This window comes from Episyrphus balteatus, chromosome 2 (genome assembly GCF_945859705.1).
Source record: "Episyrphus balteatus chromosome 2, idEpiBalt1.1, whole genome shotgun sequence".
In the NCBI taxonomy this organism is placed as follows: domain Eukaryota; kingdom Metazoa; phylum Arthropoda; class Insecta; order Diptera; family Syrphidae; genus Episyrphus; species Episyrphus balteatus.
The window spans coordinates 61,768,205-61,781,661 of NC_079135.1; the positions used below are offsets into that span (position 1 = coordinate 61,768,205).

General features: G+C 33.0%; 1 protein-coding gene across 8 annotated transcripts in view; it reads right to left on the reverse strand.

The window, feature by feature from the left end:
• Positions 1–11,773, reverse strand: part of LOC129911733 (transcriptional regulator ATRX homolog) — an 89,558-nt gene extending 77,785 nt beyond the window's left edge. Inside the window, exons 1-2 of one of the 8 annotated variants that reach the window (XM_055989627.1) lie at positions 11,595–11,773; positions 11,172–11,374 (exon numbers count right to left, since the gene is read on the reverse strand). The gene's annotated coding sequence lies outside the window, so the exon portion shown is untranslated. Of the gene's footprint in view, positions 1–10,345; positions 10,631–11,171 lie in introns of those variants that run through there. The other 7 variants (XM_055989624.1, XM_055989626.1, XM_055989629.1 and 4 more) reach the window with 7 other exon arrangements.
• Between the last annotated feature and the right edge of the window lie 1,684 nt (positions 11,774–13,457).

Consider the following 13,457-nt stretch of genomic DNA (forward strand, 5'->3'; position numbering starts at 1 on the left):
TGTTATCTTTATTTTGCCAAAGCTTTTGACCGAGTGGATCATAAAATTCTAATAAATAAACTTAATCAAATAGGTTTTCATTCGAAAATGCTGGTTTGGTTAAATTCATATCTAATCGGTCGCACACAATATGTTAAAATTGATTCAACAACCTCTAAATCTATAATAGTAACGTCTGGAGTTCCACAAGGTAGTCATCTTGGTCCACTTCTTTTTCTTATATTTATAAATGACTTACCTAATGTTTTTTCTTCTTCGTCATGTCTATTGTTTGCAGATGATCTGAAGATGTTTTCTTGTATAACAAATCCTAACGATTGTTTTTTGTTACAAGAAGATCTTAATAGGCTTTGGGTATGATGCAATAAAAACAAATTGTTTCTTAATTTTTTTTTTTTTTTATAATAAGCGCGCACTAAAGGGGTTTTGGGTACCCTTAATATGCATATATACACAGTACGAGCTTTAGGAAAAGAGGAAGGGATGTAAAAGGAGATACCGATGCACATTGGTTTTAAAGTTCTGAACATTAAAATGGGAGGGAAAAGCTGAGGCGGGTAATGCATTCCGCATTCCAGTAGTACGACTAAAGAAAGAATCTCTGTATTTGACGGTACGTCCGAAGTTGGGTTCAAATGTGAACTGATGGGCATTCCTTGAAGTACGAGTATTACGGTTGAATTGTCGCTCATCTCCCTTGTTGTCTAATTATTGTATTGATAACGTTGTTCTCGAAAGAGTTTATGAAAAGAAGGATCTTGGAGTTATCTTTGACTCTAATTTAAAGTTTAATCTGCATGTTGACTTTATAGTCAGTAAAGGCGATTCAATGTTAGGTTTCGTTATTCGGAATTCCAAAGGCTTAAAAGATCCATTCGCACTTAAATCTTTGTTTGTAGCATATGTCAGATCAGTTCTTGAATATTGTAGTGTGGTGTGGAATCCGTTTTATAAATCATATTCACTAAGAATTGAGAAGGTCCAAAAAAAATTTACTCGATTTGTAATAAATAAACTGCATTGGAATATACATAGATAGTATGCCTCATTATAATACTAGATGTCAGCTTATTGGCATACATACTCTTGAGAACCGACGCAAAATATATTCAATAACTTTTATAAAAGATACATTATCTTATCGCATTAATTGTTTTTTTTTTTTGCTTGAATTAATTAGTTTTTATGCTCCAAGTCGCTTCCTTAGAAATCGTAATTTATTCCAGGAAGCAAATTATAGAACGAATTATGCATTAAATGAGCCTATAAAAAAATGCTATTTGGAATGATTTTGATTTTAATTTTCAATATAGTAGAGAAACTTTTAAAAATTTGTTAAATTTATATTTTTTAAATAGATAATTTTATATTGTATTATTTATTGTATTATTATTGTATTATTTCGTAGTCTGTAGAGTATTGTAACTCGATTGATGTAAATAAATTAAAAAATTAAAAAAATGGTAAAGGGTTATCACGCTTCTAAAAATTCACTTTTTCAAGCAGCGATTAAAAATAGTTAACCGTAATTAATTAAATAACGGAATTATTTTAATGTTTTCATAAGTATTTTCCTTCATTTTCCAATAAGTTTCATTACCTTATATTCTTATTGAAAAAAAGTTATAAATATTGGATATAAATACGATATTTCCAAAAAGTGTTCACAAAAAAATTTCTTTATTATGGTATATTTTTTTTTGTGAAAACAATATTCTTCGGAAAATTGTACATCATTTTCAAATATATGTTCCCTATAAAATGTGTATTTAGACCGAAAAAAGTTATAGCGACATGAAAAAGTGAAAACCAAATTCGCACCCGTGTGCCTATCATGTCACAAAAAAGAGGTGTGCCTACAGAGGGTTAAACCCAGCACAATCCGGGTTTAGAGCGCAAAGGAGTTGTAAAACTGCCCTCTTGCTTATTGTAGACGACATCCGCAAAAGCTTGGACAACAACTGCCCTACGTTTCCAGCCTTATTAGACTGCTCCAAAGCTTTTGATACGGTGAACCATTTCCCTCCTCTGTAAAAAGCTGCTACAAATCTTTCGCTTTTCTTGTCTGGCAGTTCAACTTATAAGTTCATATCTGAATGGTCGCCCGCAGTATACACCTGTAGGAACCAATATTTCATCGTTGCTTAGAGTCCCGGCTGTAGTTCCACAGGGATCCATTTTTGGGCCGTTAATTTTTACACTTTATGTAAACGAGATTCCTCGAATCACTAAGCATTTTACCGTCCATATGTTTTCAGACGACGTTCAACGCAGATTTAGAGATAATTCAACAGTGGGCAATTAAACATAATCTATCATTGAATCTAGAGAAGTCGCAAACCATATGCATATTTAAGCGAAAATTAGATACTTCCCTTTTACCGCCTATGAAACTTGGTCAGTCTTCTATAGAATACGTATCTAAAGCTCGTAAATTTGGAATTTATTTTTAACAATTTTCTCACTGGACTGGACTGATCATGTTTCGGCTTCAATTGGTAAGGTCTACAATGGTCTTCCATTCTTATGGTCCACGCAAAGTTCTTTGCCTATCAATACCAAAACGTTACTTTTAAAGTCTTTATTATTGCCAATCTTGTTATACGGATGTGAGATCTAGAAGGAAATTGAACGTTGTCTATAATAATCTGGCCAGATACATATTCAAAAAACGCTTGTGCGACCATATATCAACCTTCTCCATGCAGATCTTGGACATTAGTTTTGACATTCTCATAAAGTTCAGAACTCGAATACTTTTTTTATAATATAAAGCACACTAAACAACCTGACTACTTGTACAACAGATTAGATTTTGCAAGTTCGCAAAGAACATCCACATTTATTTTACCTCGATTTAAACGTTTGAAATCGGAGAGCTCATTCTATTTATTTAATACGTTTAAGACTAACGTTAATCACTTATTATAATATTATCTTAAAACAGTACAATTTTCAATACAATAATGCATTAAAAAATATTTCCTTAAATTTAGTACTCTTAAAGTTATCATTAACTGAGGAAATCATAAAGTAAAACTTATTAAATACTGAAATCAATTGATTTAGAGGACTATTTAAACCATAATTTACTCTATTGAATGATGGACATAAAGGTATTTTTCTTCTTATGTTTTGGCTAAAACCTAAATGCAAACGACCCAAAGCTGATGGGTGTTATAGAACCGTTAATTAGTTTAATAACGTAACAGAGTTGTAAGTATTCTCTACGCTTTGAAAGTAGTGGGAGATTCAAAAGCTTAACTCTTTGTATATAGGGGGGTAGAGAGACACCGGGGTTCACAGGAGAAAACGAAGAGAAAATTGCATAAATCTTCTTTGAATACTCTCTATTCTATCAATATGAGTTGAGTAGTATGGTGACCATACAATACAACCATAGGCCTAAAAATTGATACATATAAAATTTTTAAGGCGTTTGGATCGTGGAAATCTCGAGAGAATCGCTTAACGAATCCTAAAATTTTATAAGCCTTATTGATAATGTAATCATACATAATGTAATGATCATTGAATGTGAGTTTTGAGTCAAGTATAATCCCCATGTCAGAAAAAACGGATGGTCTTATTAAAGGACAAGAGACAAACATGTAATTATATGGCATTATTTTCTTTTTGCGTGTAAAATTCATTGTTTATCACTTGTTAACATTTAAAAATAAGTAATTTTTATTGCACGATTTCTTGAAGTTTTGGAGATCTTCTTGAAGTTCTACGCAGTCATTAACTGAAGATATTTTTTTATCTTAGAAGAGAAAAGTTTTTACCTAAGTGACTTCCTTGCGGAACACCAGAATTTACATAAAATTTCAGAAAATTAACAGAATAACTTCTATTTTCTTGATAAGAAGCTATGCACATTTAAAAGCGTTCATTAAATTCCAAGGCTGCTAGTTTTATTAGTAAGGTTTTGTGACAAAATGGGCCTTACTAAAAATCAAATTTAGCGCTAAGGTTCAAAGAAAACCTTAAGATTTTAGAACATCCGCATTCCAATAATGAATTTAATTTCCAGTTTATGCGTTAGCAAAACATCAAAATTTAATACATGGAAATCCATGTTGAAAGTCGAGCACTAAATAAAAAGTGACTTTGTTGATGGTAAAATAACCAAAATGATGGTATAATAAAAAAAAATTATGGTTTATTATTGATAAATTATTTGGTGCAGGGAACTAACTTCACGGGAACTACCTTCACATGGGAAATAACTTCACCTCTAGTGGGAAATAATTTCAGATTTTTCTAGTGAAGCTAATTCCCACTGAATGTGAGAACCAATTTCACTTTTTCGTGGGAACGAAATTCACTTTTGCGTTAAGTTATTACCCACGGAGTGTTGGAAATAATTTCACTTTTTAATACAATATAGGCTGTTGTAATTTACTTTCGAGATTAAATTGCAGCCACAAAATTTATTTTTTGAGGACTGTGGTATAAAATTTTTTTTACAATTGTGAGGACTGACAAATAAAAATGAGAAATAAAGTTTTAAAATTTAAAATTTAATTTAAAGTTTTAATTTTTCTACTTTTTTCATGATGCTTACTCTTTAGAACTAAGTAACAACAAGAATTCATTTACCTTCAAAATAAATTGTGCTGGGGTAACTATAATAAACTCCATTTAAACTCAAAGTCCAAACGCGAAGCGGAAAAAAAATTTGCCCACGGGAGAATCAATTTTGAGGTGTGAAAATAAAAAATTCGGGCGAATTTTTTATTTTTACACCTCAAAATTGATTCTCCCGTGGGCAAATTTTTTTTCCGCCTCGCGTTTGGACTTTGAGATTGAATTGCTCGAATTTTTCACTTTGAGTTAAAAAAATGCAATTAACTTGAACTTCAGTTAGAACAATTTAAACAAAAACAATTAATAACAAAAGGTTACTATGGTAAACACGTTCCATGTTTTCACGTTTAATTTGTATGTCCTTTTTGTAAATATATAAATTCAAAACTCACAAACTCCCGTGCATTTTTTCTCTGAATCTTTTCAAAAACGTTTGCTTTAAAAATTCAATTCATAGAAGAAAAATTTATTTTACATAAAGAGGGCTAAAAACTGTAGTGAACCAATCAAAATCTAGTGCCAATTTCTAAGCAAGTGTAAACTTTATTAGAGTTTACAAAGAGCTGTGCCAAAAAGTATTTTGTTTCTAATGTAGTTTTCTATTGACTTTTGAGATTTTTGTGTAAAAATTTCAGATTTTCCACTGCAAATAGGATATGAAATCTAGTTTTGTAATTGTGTACGAAATTTGTGCGTATAACAAAAATAAAACAACAACAAATGTTCAGACAAATGTCAAACAGAGGAGTGTGTGTGAAAGTGCGTGTGTTGGTATGCGTGAATCTTGCTAATGTCGTTTTCGAAAAAATCTTTCAAATCAAACGTAGTTTGGCAAAGATAAGGCCAGTTAAAGGACAAGAGAGTAAAAATCATAAAAACCGTGGTAACTCGAAAACGGGACGAAAACGAGAAAATTACCACTTAAGTTTTTCGACTTAAAATGACCTCAGGAATCCATGGTTTTCATTTGGGGCGGTGACTGTGGGACACCCTGTATACACTCCTATTCATCAGAATAGGTACACAACTTTTCAAATGTTCATTAATCGCTTGTCCCCAATAGTGGTGCGTGACCTAAAAAGTTTTTTTGTTTTTTGATAGTGTAAAATGTTAGGAAAAGCAACGGCTAAAATTATTTAAAAATGGACCATAACTTTCCCATTGTTTTTCTTGTAAAGTATTTTTTGAGGAAAAATTTACTTGTTTTAATTTTATTATTATAGGTACACCCTTGTTATCTTTAATGTTTTTGTGGATTTCGAACGATCCAAAACAAGACTAAGTCTGTGAAACAATGGCTATCCGTTCAAAAAATCGGTGTTATGGAATTGCCAAGCCAGTCCCTAGATCTGAATCCTATTGAGGACTTGTAGAGTGACGTGGAAAAAGCGATAAATAGATCTGATACCTCAAATTTGGACTAAATTTGGCAGGAATTACGACGAGCTTGGTACTCAGTACCTGTTGAAGTGATTAATAATAAGGGTTTCTTTTAATTGTGTTGAAATTTTTGTTATTTGTTTTTGTTTTTAGGAAGTGTGCTATTTATTTTGTCCTAAAAAACTTGAACTGTTTTAATGATTTTGTGCAAAAAAAAAAGCATAAAATTCGTTTTTTAAAAAAATAAAACAACATCTAAAATCAAATTGCCATCCAAAAAAAGTATGCAGTTTTGGTTGATATATTAAGATGTATTAACCCTTAACCACCTACCCTCTATATGGGCACTGACTGTGCTTATATATTGAGCTCTGTTGCAGTAGGAGCCTAAAATTTCGAATTCTTCGTATTCATTCTTATAAACTAACATATCAAAGAATTAAATAAAAATAAAAAATGTAATATAAAAAAATCTTCAACAAAATTACAAGGCACCAAAATTCACAATTTTTCCGTTGCGGTCTGTGAGACCGCAGGTAGGTGGTTAAGGGTTAAAAAAAATTTCAAAATCGTAAGAGCCGTTTTTTAAAAAACTATTTTTTTCGAAAAAAAATTTTAAAATAAAATTGGTATGAAATTTTGTAGGAATCACTAATCAACATCTAAAAACAAAATTTCAAAAAAATACATTGTACCGTTTTCGAAAATTTTATTTTTCAAAAAAAAAAATTTCAATTTTTTTTTTTAATCCACATATTATTTTTTTTCGAAATTTTATTTTGGGCTTATATTTGAGTTATATAAGTGCTTCTTCACAAAAAGTTTCGTTGAAATCGAACAAGCCGTTTTGGAGAATATCAGATTGATTTAATTAATGATTTTCAAAACATTTTACATTACATTTGAATTTTTTAAACAAAACCGTCGGAGTCGTTTTTGAGCAATTTCTACATTACTAAAATCGGTATATGACAAGTACCGTTATTTTTGGTCCAAAAAAATTAATTGCAAAAACCCCTCTGAAGAGTCTCCAAAAATTGCTACATTCCAAGTTTGTAGTCAATCGGTCCATCCGTTTAGACTGTAGCTCCTTATACAGACAGACTGACAGACTGTCAGTCTATTATTTGTAAATTAATTTTCAAGAAACTTTTCCCTAATTCTCTAGTATTTGTGAACTATACTTTATTTTTCAACAGGACCACGCCTTCTGCCACAAAAAATGCTCTGTAAATTATTGGGAGGTAGTGCAAATGACGAAAAATGATGAAATTGACTCTGTTTAATGAAAATAAAACAGTTTCAATATTCCAAAATTGGTAACTTAGATCTGGTTCAAAACTTTTTGAACCTCTTTCGTTTGCATTTTTTGCTTGCTACTGTATATCGCAAGTAAAATATGCAAAAAAAACACGCTTACTGGTGGAACAAAATGATGTAGCTGTGGCTGTGTCTTGTGGCGCTGTCAAAGTTAAAAAGTATGAAATTAGTATATTGGTGCCAGAATACGTAGCTGTGGCTGTGGCAAGGAAATTCGCTGTGGTACAAGTCAAGTCGACTTTTACTTCAAGCTACAAGCGCATTGACTTTTGAGGTTTCTAATGTGGTTGCTCATTTGAAATTATTTATTTTTCAAGGCAATTGACATTTTAGTGCGCCACATAATTCTGTTCATCCTTTCTTCATTTTGAGCGATTTTATTTGACATCTTGTACCACGGCGTTTTTCTTTGCCACAAGCGAATTTCCATTCTGTTCAGTCAGTTAGACAAGTAAATTTTTACATGTGGTACATGTACATGTGGTAAAAAACCATCAGTAAACCAAAAACAGATTTGTATGCGTTTAAGGTTTTTAAAATCCCTGGTTAGTTAAACTATCAGTTTAACATTCTGCGAAAGGAGAAACCATTTTGAGACCAACTTCATTGTTAAAAAAGAAGTGTTAAGGCATGGAAGAAAGTAATCTACTACGATAGTACAAATAATAAATCTCAAACGTGAAGAATGGTCACAATTATTTGTAAATGAATATTCGAGAAAATTTTCCTTAATTCTCTAGTATTTTTGAACCAGTACTGAATTTTTCAACAGGACCACGCCTCCTACCACAAAAAATGCTCTGTAAGTATTGGGAGGAAGTCAAGATTGATGTCTTCAGACTTAGGGAAAATGACAGAGCATCAGTTATTATCTTCAGAATGTTAATTTATGTTAATTTAGCTTACTTACATTAATTGGAAAACTCGCGATATTTAACCTCCCGAAAACCATATAATGCCGCGATTTAAAGCTGCCAGACTTTTTAATTCTTTATTAGAACGCATAAGGCTATAAAACTGCATACTCATATTTTGGTTATATCTCCACTCCCAAAATTTGCTGTGGGGTCTTAGACTAAATGAAATTTTGTTTGCATTTTACTGGCTGACTACAATGGTGTAGCTGTGGCTATGGCTGTAGCTTGTAGTACTGTCAAAATTTTACTGAGGGAAACAACAACAAAAGTTGGCGGCAGCTGAGCAAAAACTTGAGAATTCTTCAACTTGCGCTACAACCTACAGCCACAGCTACACCATTGTATTCAGGGGGTTAGACTTGAAGTTGACATATTTTGTATTAATAGGGAATTTCCAAAAACTATCTTTGCCTTTTCCTTTTCTAATTTGACTTTTCTTGGCAGGGAAAAGGTAAACAAAAAACATATGGTCACACACACTTAAAACAAACACTGTATGGGAGCGTTCAGGTACGCACAGGTACCCTATCCAAGATACCTAAGTATCCGATACGTTTGTGAACACGAATCAGCTGTTCTTCAAATCTCCCATAAGATACACGAGAATCCAGAAATTTTTAGGATACCTTTGGATTTTTTTGCTTGTCAACACATGTTTACGATCAGCTGAGATTTTAAATGGGATTACAACAACACAAAGGTATCCGGATACCCTCGGATCGGTACGTGAACGCACCCTTTGTGTTCGAAATCATTTAACCACAAAAACTTGTATAATTCGCGATTGTTTTCAAATTTTAAGTTGTTATTTCGAATTAATTAAACAATATCATTAATTTTATTTTGGAAAACACGAACCTTAATTCAAATATTAAAACTCAATCACAATTCGCGCCTTCTATTGTTTGTTTGTCTTCACCAGCCCAGCTATAACTGTAAATTTTTTTTTTCTTTTGACTATTTACTTATATTGACAAGCGTTGGAAATTCTTCATTGTCACAAATATCCCATGGATATTTTTGAAACTGGAAGTTGGCCAACTTTTGTTTTTTAAACTCGAGAGTTGAGAAAAAAACAGTAAACAAAATAGATTCTCAACTTTTGTTTTAACTCTCGAGTTGAGGTCAACTCTCAAGTTTGTCAAATTGAGAGTTTGCTTCAAGTTGAGCAATAGTGAACAAAATCGCCCTTAGTGGTGTGGAAAAGGATAAATCTATTTTCATTTCTTTTAAAAAATTTTTATTGTGAAATTCTACCAACAACGCGGTAACGCTGGTACTTTTTCGATCAAACTTTAAACATTTGTATGCAAAATGCGGCATCGCTTTGTGAGCTTTTTGTTGTTAGACCTACTCATTAAACATGATACAGAGTGAAATGCAAACGTCTTATCTTACCTGCACTTATAATTTTTGTTGGACAGAGTATAGGTCACTGGACATTTTGGATTTCAGGGAAACTTAGTACCACTCTTTATGGATCTAGAACCATAAAGCGATATTGGAGATAACATGATCAAACAATCAAAAAATATAAGGGAAACTAAATAGCACTATTAAGCGCCTTTTGTGGCTCCAGCGAAATTAGGGGAAACATGATCAAAAAATTGATAAAAAATTACAAGGAGTCCAAAGGAAGAACAATTTGAGATGATACTTCAAAATTCGGCAGGCAAAATTATAACCTGGCAATTACAACCAAAAATTTAATGTTAATTGAGAAAACAACTTAATAACCTTGGCCTGGTAAACAGAGCTACTTGCAGATTGCAGAATCTGATGTACAAACGACACATACACCTAATTGGGGCACAATAGACCTTAAAGGTCGCAATGCAACTTTCCCACATCCATTTATTTATTATGCATAATGTGAGGTGCAGTTCAATGACCCTCGCGACAATTAACCGTGTGAGATTTATCTCCCGAACCAAGAAAAATCCTTCTATCGGCTCTCTTTCCATTTTAAAATTACTCCGTGGATCTTATGGTCTTCACTTTTACTTTTTCAATTTTGCAAATTATTTACGCCACAAACATTGAGGAACATATGGGGTCATGCTGCCCCCTGCAACCCCTCAGCTTAGCTCAGTTTAGTGTGCCCATGGAGGGCGCAACATGCCCCTAATACGTACTTCAAAGTTTATAGCTGTTATCGCCTCTTTTTCACATTCAAAGTTTACAGCTGTTATCGCCTCTTATTCACATTCAGTGGACGTTATTGCCACTTTAAAAAGAAAAGCCCATTGGTGTAGTGTTTCCTTTTGATTTGGGAGATAGTCTCCGCTGGTATTATTACCACGGGTATTATTTCATGAAAAAACTAGGCAGCAAATTTTTCATAGTCTCCAAGTTTCCTAACGTTTAAAAAGCAAACCAAATATTTTCGATATAATGCAAAACCAATCGTTATTGGTTAAAAAAAAAATAAATAAAAAAAAATTCTCCACACTTTTAGCACTTTACCGACTTTATTTTTTCTCTATTTTAAATGACTTTAAAAATTCTGTATCTTGTTGTCCAATGTCGCATTAAAAAAAAATATTCAACGCCCTACAAAAAACTGAATAGATTTAAATTCTAGATTTTTTTCGACTCTTATTTTTTTTTTTTTTCAATAATCACTTTTAAATTATGTATTCGTCTTGATTACAAACTGCAAACTGTTTTAGCAAAAACTAAAATAATTACAACGAAAGACGAGGAAGAAAACTTGCGGAAATCGTGTAGATAGCTGATTGAAAATTTCAAAGAAAAAATGGAAAAACGACTCCAAGGCGAACAGAAGTGCTTTTTGAAGTGAGGCTTTCTCGCAAAAATTTTAACTCAATTTTATTTAGTTATATTTTAATGTTATTATGTATATTATTTCAACATAAACTGAATCAATAATTGCAATTTCTTAAAAACATAAACAAAGTATCTACTGCAGAAAAACTGTGTTCTATGTGGTGTACTCACCTCTTGATGTTTCTTTCCACCGCTTTGATGCGATTACTTTTTTTTCTCTTTATCCCTTTTGTGAGTTTGTTTTGCAATAGCCTTTCGTTAACACACAGTGAAATGTATAACTAAAAACACATCCTAAAACAATTTTGGCAACGATCCCCGTTGTTTGTATTGCTATTTTCCAGTTTATTTTACATAACAAGCTGACCGACCGACTACATATAGATAAATGCACACATAAAAATCAAATTGTTTGTGTATATATACCTATATTTTAGAGTCGGATGTCAATTCAAATGTATTATGATTGTTAAAAATAAATAATGAGGGACAAATAATAATAATTACTGTTTAAAGATTTTCGTATTTATTGGACGAAAAAAAAACACATTTTATTATATTAGAAATCCACTTAATTTTTAATGAAAACGTTACATTCAATAAAAACTCGTGCAATAAACTTAAGGTTTAATTATGAAAGCGACACATAACATGGTTTATTCGCTATTACTGCGATGATTTTCCTGTATTCCAGAATATCAGGAACATCGAATAACACAGGAAACACAAGGATAGCTTTTTCCAGTTGGCTAGAAAAGAATCAAGCAAGATTAAAAAAACAAAGAAAAATCTAAACTGGAAAAATCGTTGAATGTACCATCCATCGACAAACTATACCAAGACTGGAAACTGAGCGGTCAACTGACGTTTGCCTCATAAACAAAAAATACCAAGCCTGGAAACTCGGCGGTCAACTGACGTTTCCCTACAAGCTGCGAGGTGTGGTAAATGTCGTGAACTTATCGTTGTGTTCGTGTCCGATGTGTGGTGAATGTCTTGAATCTATAAATGTGTACGTGTTAACATCATTTACCAACGTGGTGGCTTTCACATATATTAACAGACAACACTGTACACAATAGGGTTTGGGGCATAAACAAAAAATACCAAGACTGGAAACTTTCCTACGTCTTTCCCCCCAAAACCCTTTTGTTCTGTGCTCCCATGCAGAGTATAAAAAGAGAAGGTATAAACAAAAAATACCAAGACTGGAAACTCGGCGGTCAACTGACGTTTGCCTACAAGCTGCGAGGTGTGGTGAATGTCGTGAACTTATCGTTTCGTTTCGTATTTGATGTGTGGTGAATGTCGTGAATCTATAAATGTGTGCGTCTTAACGTCATTTACCAACGTGGTGGCTTTCACATATATATACAGACAACACTATACATAAAAGGGTTTTGGGGGGAAAGACGTACGAAAGTTTCCAGTCTTGGTATACCAATTTGTAAGATGGCTGCTCTAATGATCATACCTTGTCTTTTATACCATGACTCCCATGGTATAAAAAGACAAGGTATGATCATTAGAGCCGTCTTCTTACAAAATAGGGTAATTAGGTTTTGGCGTTAAAATTTGGCAACACTTCAAGCAAGAAAACGGAGTTCAGAAAAGACACTCCGACCTCTGACCGAGAAAAACGGGGTTGCACTCACACACTTGCAACTTTTTGTGAATGAACACAAAGTCGAAGGAGAAATCGTGGTGAAAAAATCAATAAATATAAAATCGGCTCCGCGGTGATTATAATTTCCATACTAATTTGATCCGCCTTCGGACCCGTTTCTGAGCCGAATTCGGACTCAGCTCCGCCTGAGGCGGACTTGTTTGCTTGAAGGGAAAGTCAAAAGAAACAAATATTTCCAAGAAAAATTTGTTTACAACAACAATTTCAATGAGCAGCTGTCAAAACCATAAGTAGCCATTTTTAAATTTTGACAGTTCTCCATACAGACCCTTCAAGCAAGAAAACTGAGTTCAGAAAAGACACTCCGACCGAGAAAAACGGGGTTGCACTCACCCATATGCAACTTTTTGTGTATGAACACATAGTCAAAGGAGAAATCGTGGTGAAAAAACCAATTCATATAAAATCGGCTCCGCGGTGATTATTATTTCCATACTAATTTGAGCCGCCATCGGACCAGTTTCGTATTCGAAGTCGGACTCAACTCCGCCTGAGATGGATCGGATTGGGACCGAGTCTGACTCGTTTGCTTGAAGGGGAGTTTTTTCTAATGATCATACCTTCTCTTTTTATACCATGAAGCACTCCGACCTCAAAACGAGAAAAACGGGGTTGCACTTACACACCTGCAACTTTTTGTGAATGAACACAAAGTCGAAGGAGAAATCGAAATCGAAAATTAGTGGCATTTCCAACAAAAAAAATACGATCTATTTTTTTTTTAACTGAAATTGTTTTCTTTTTTTTTATTATGGCAAACGAAATTTTCA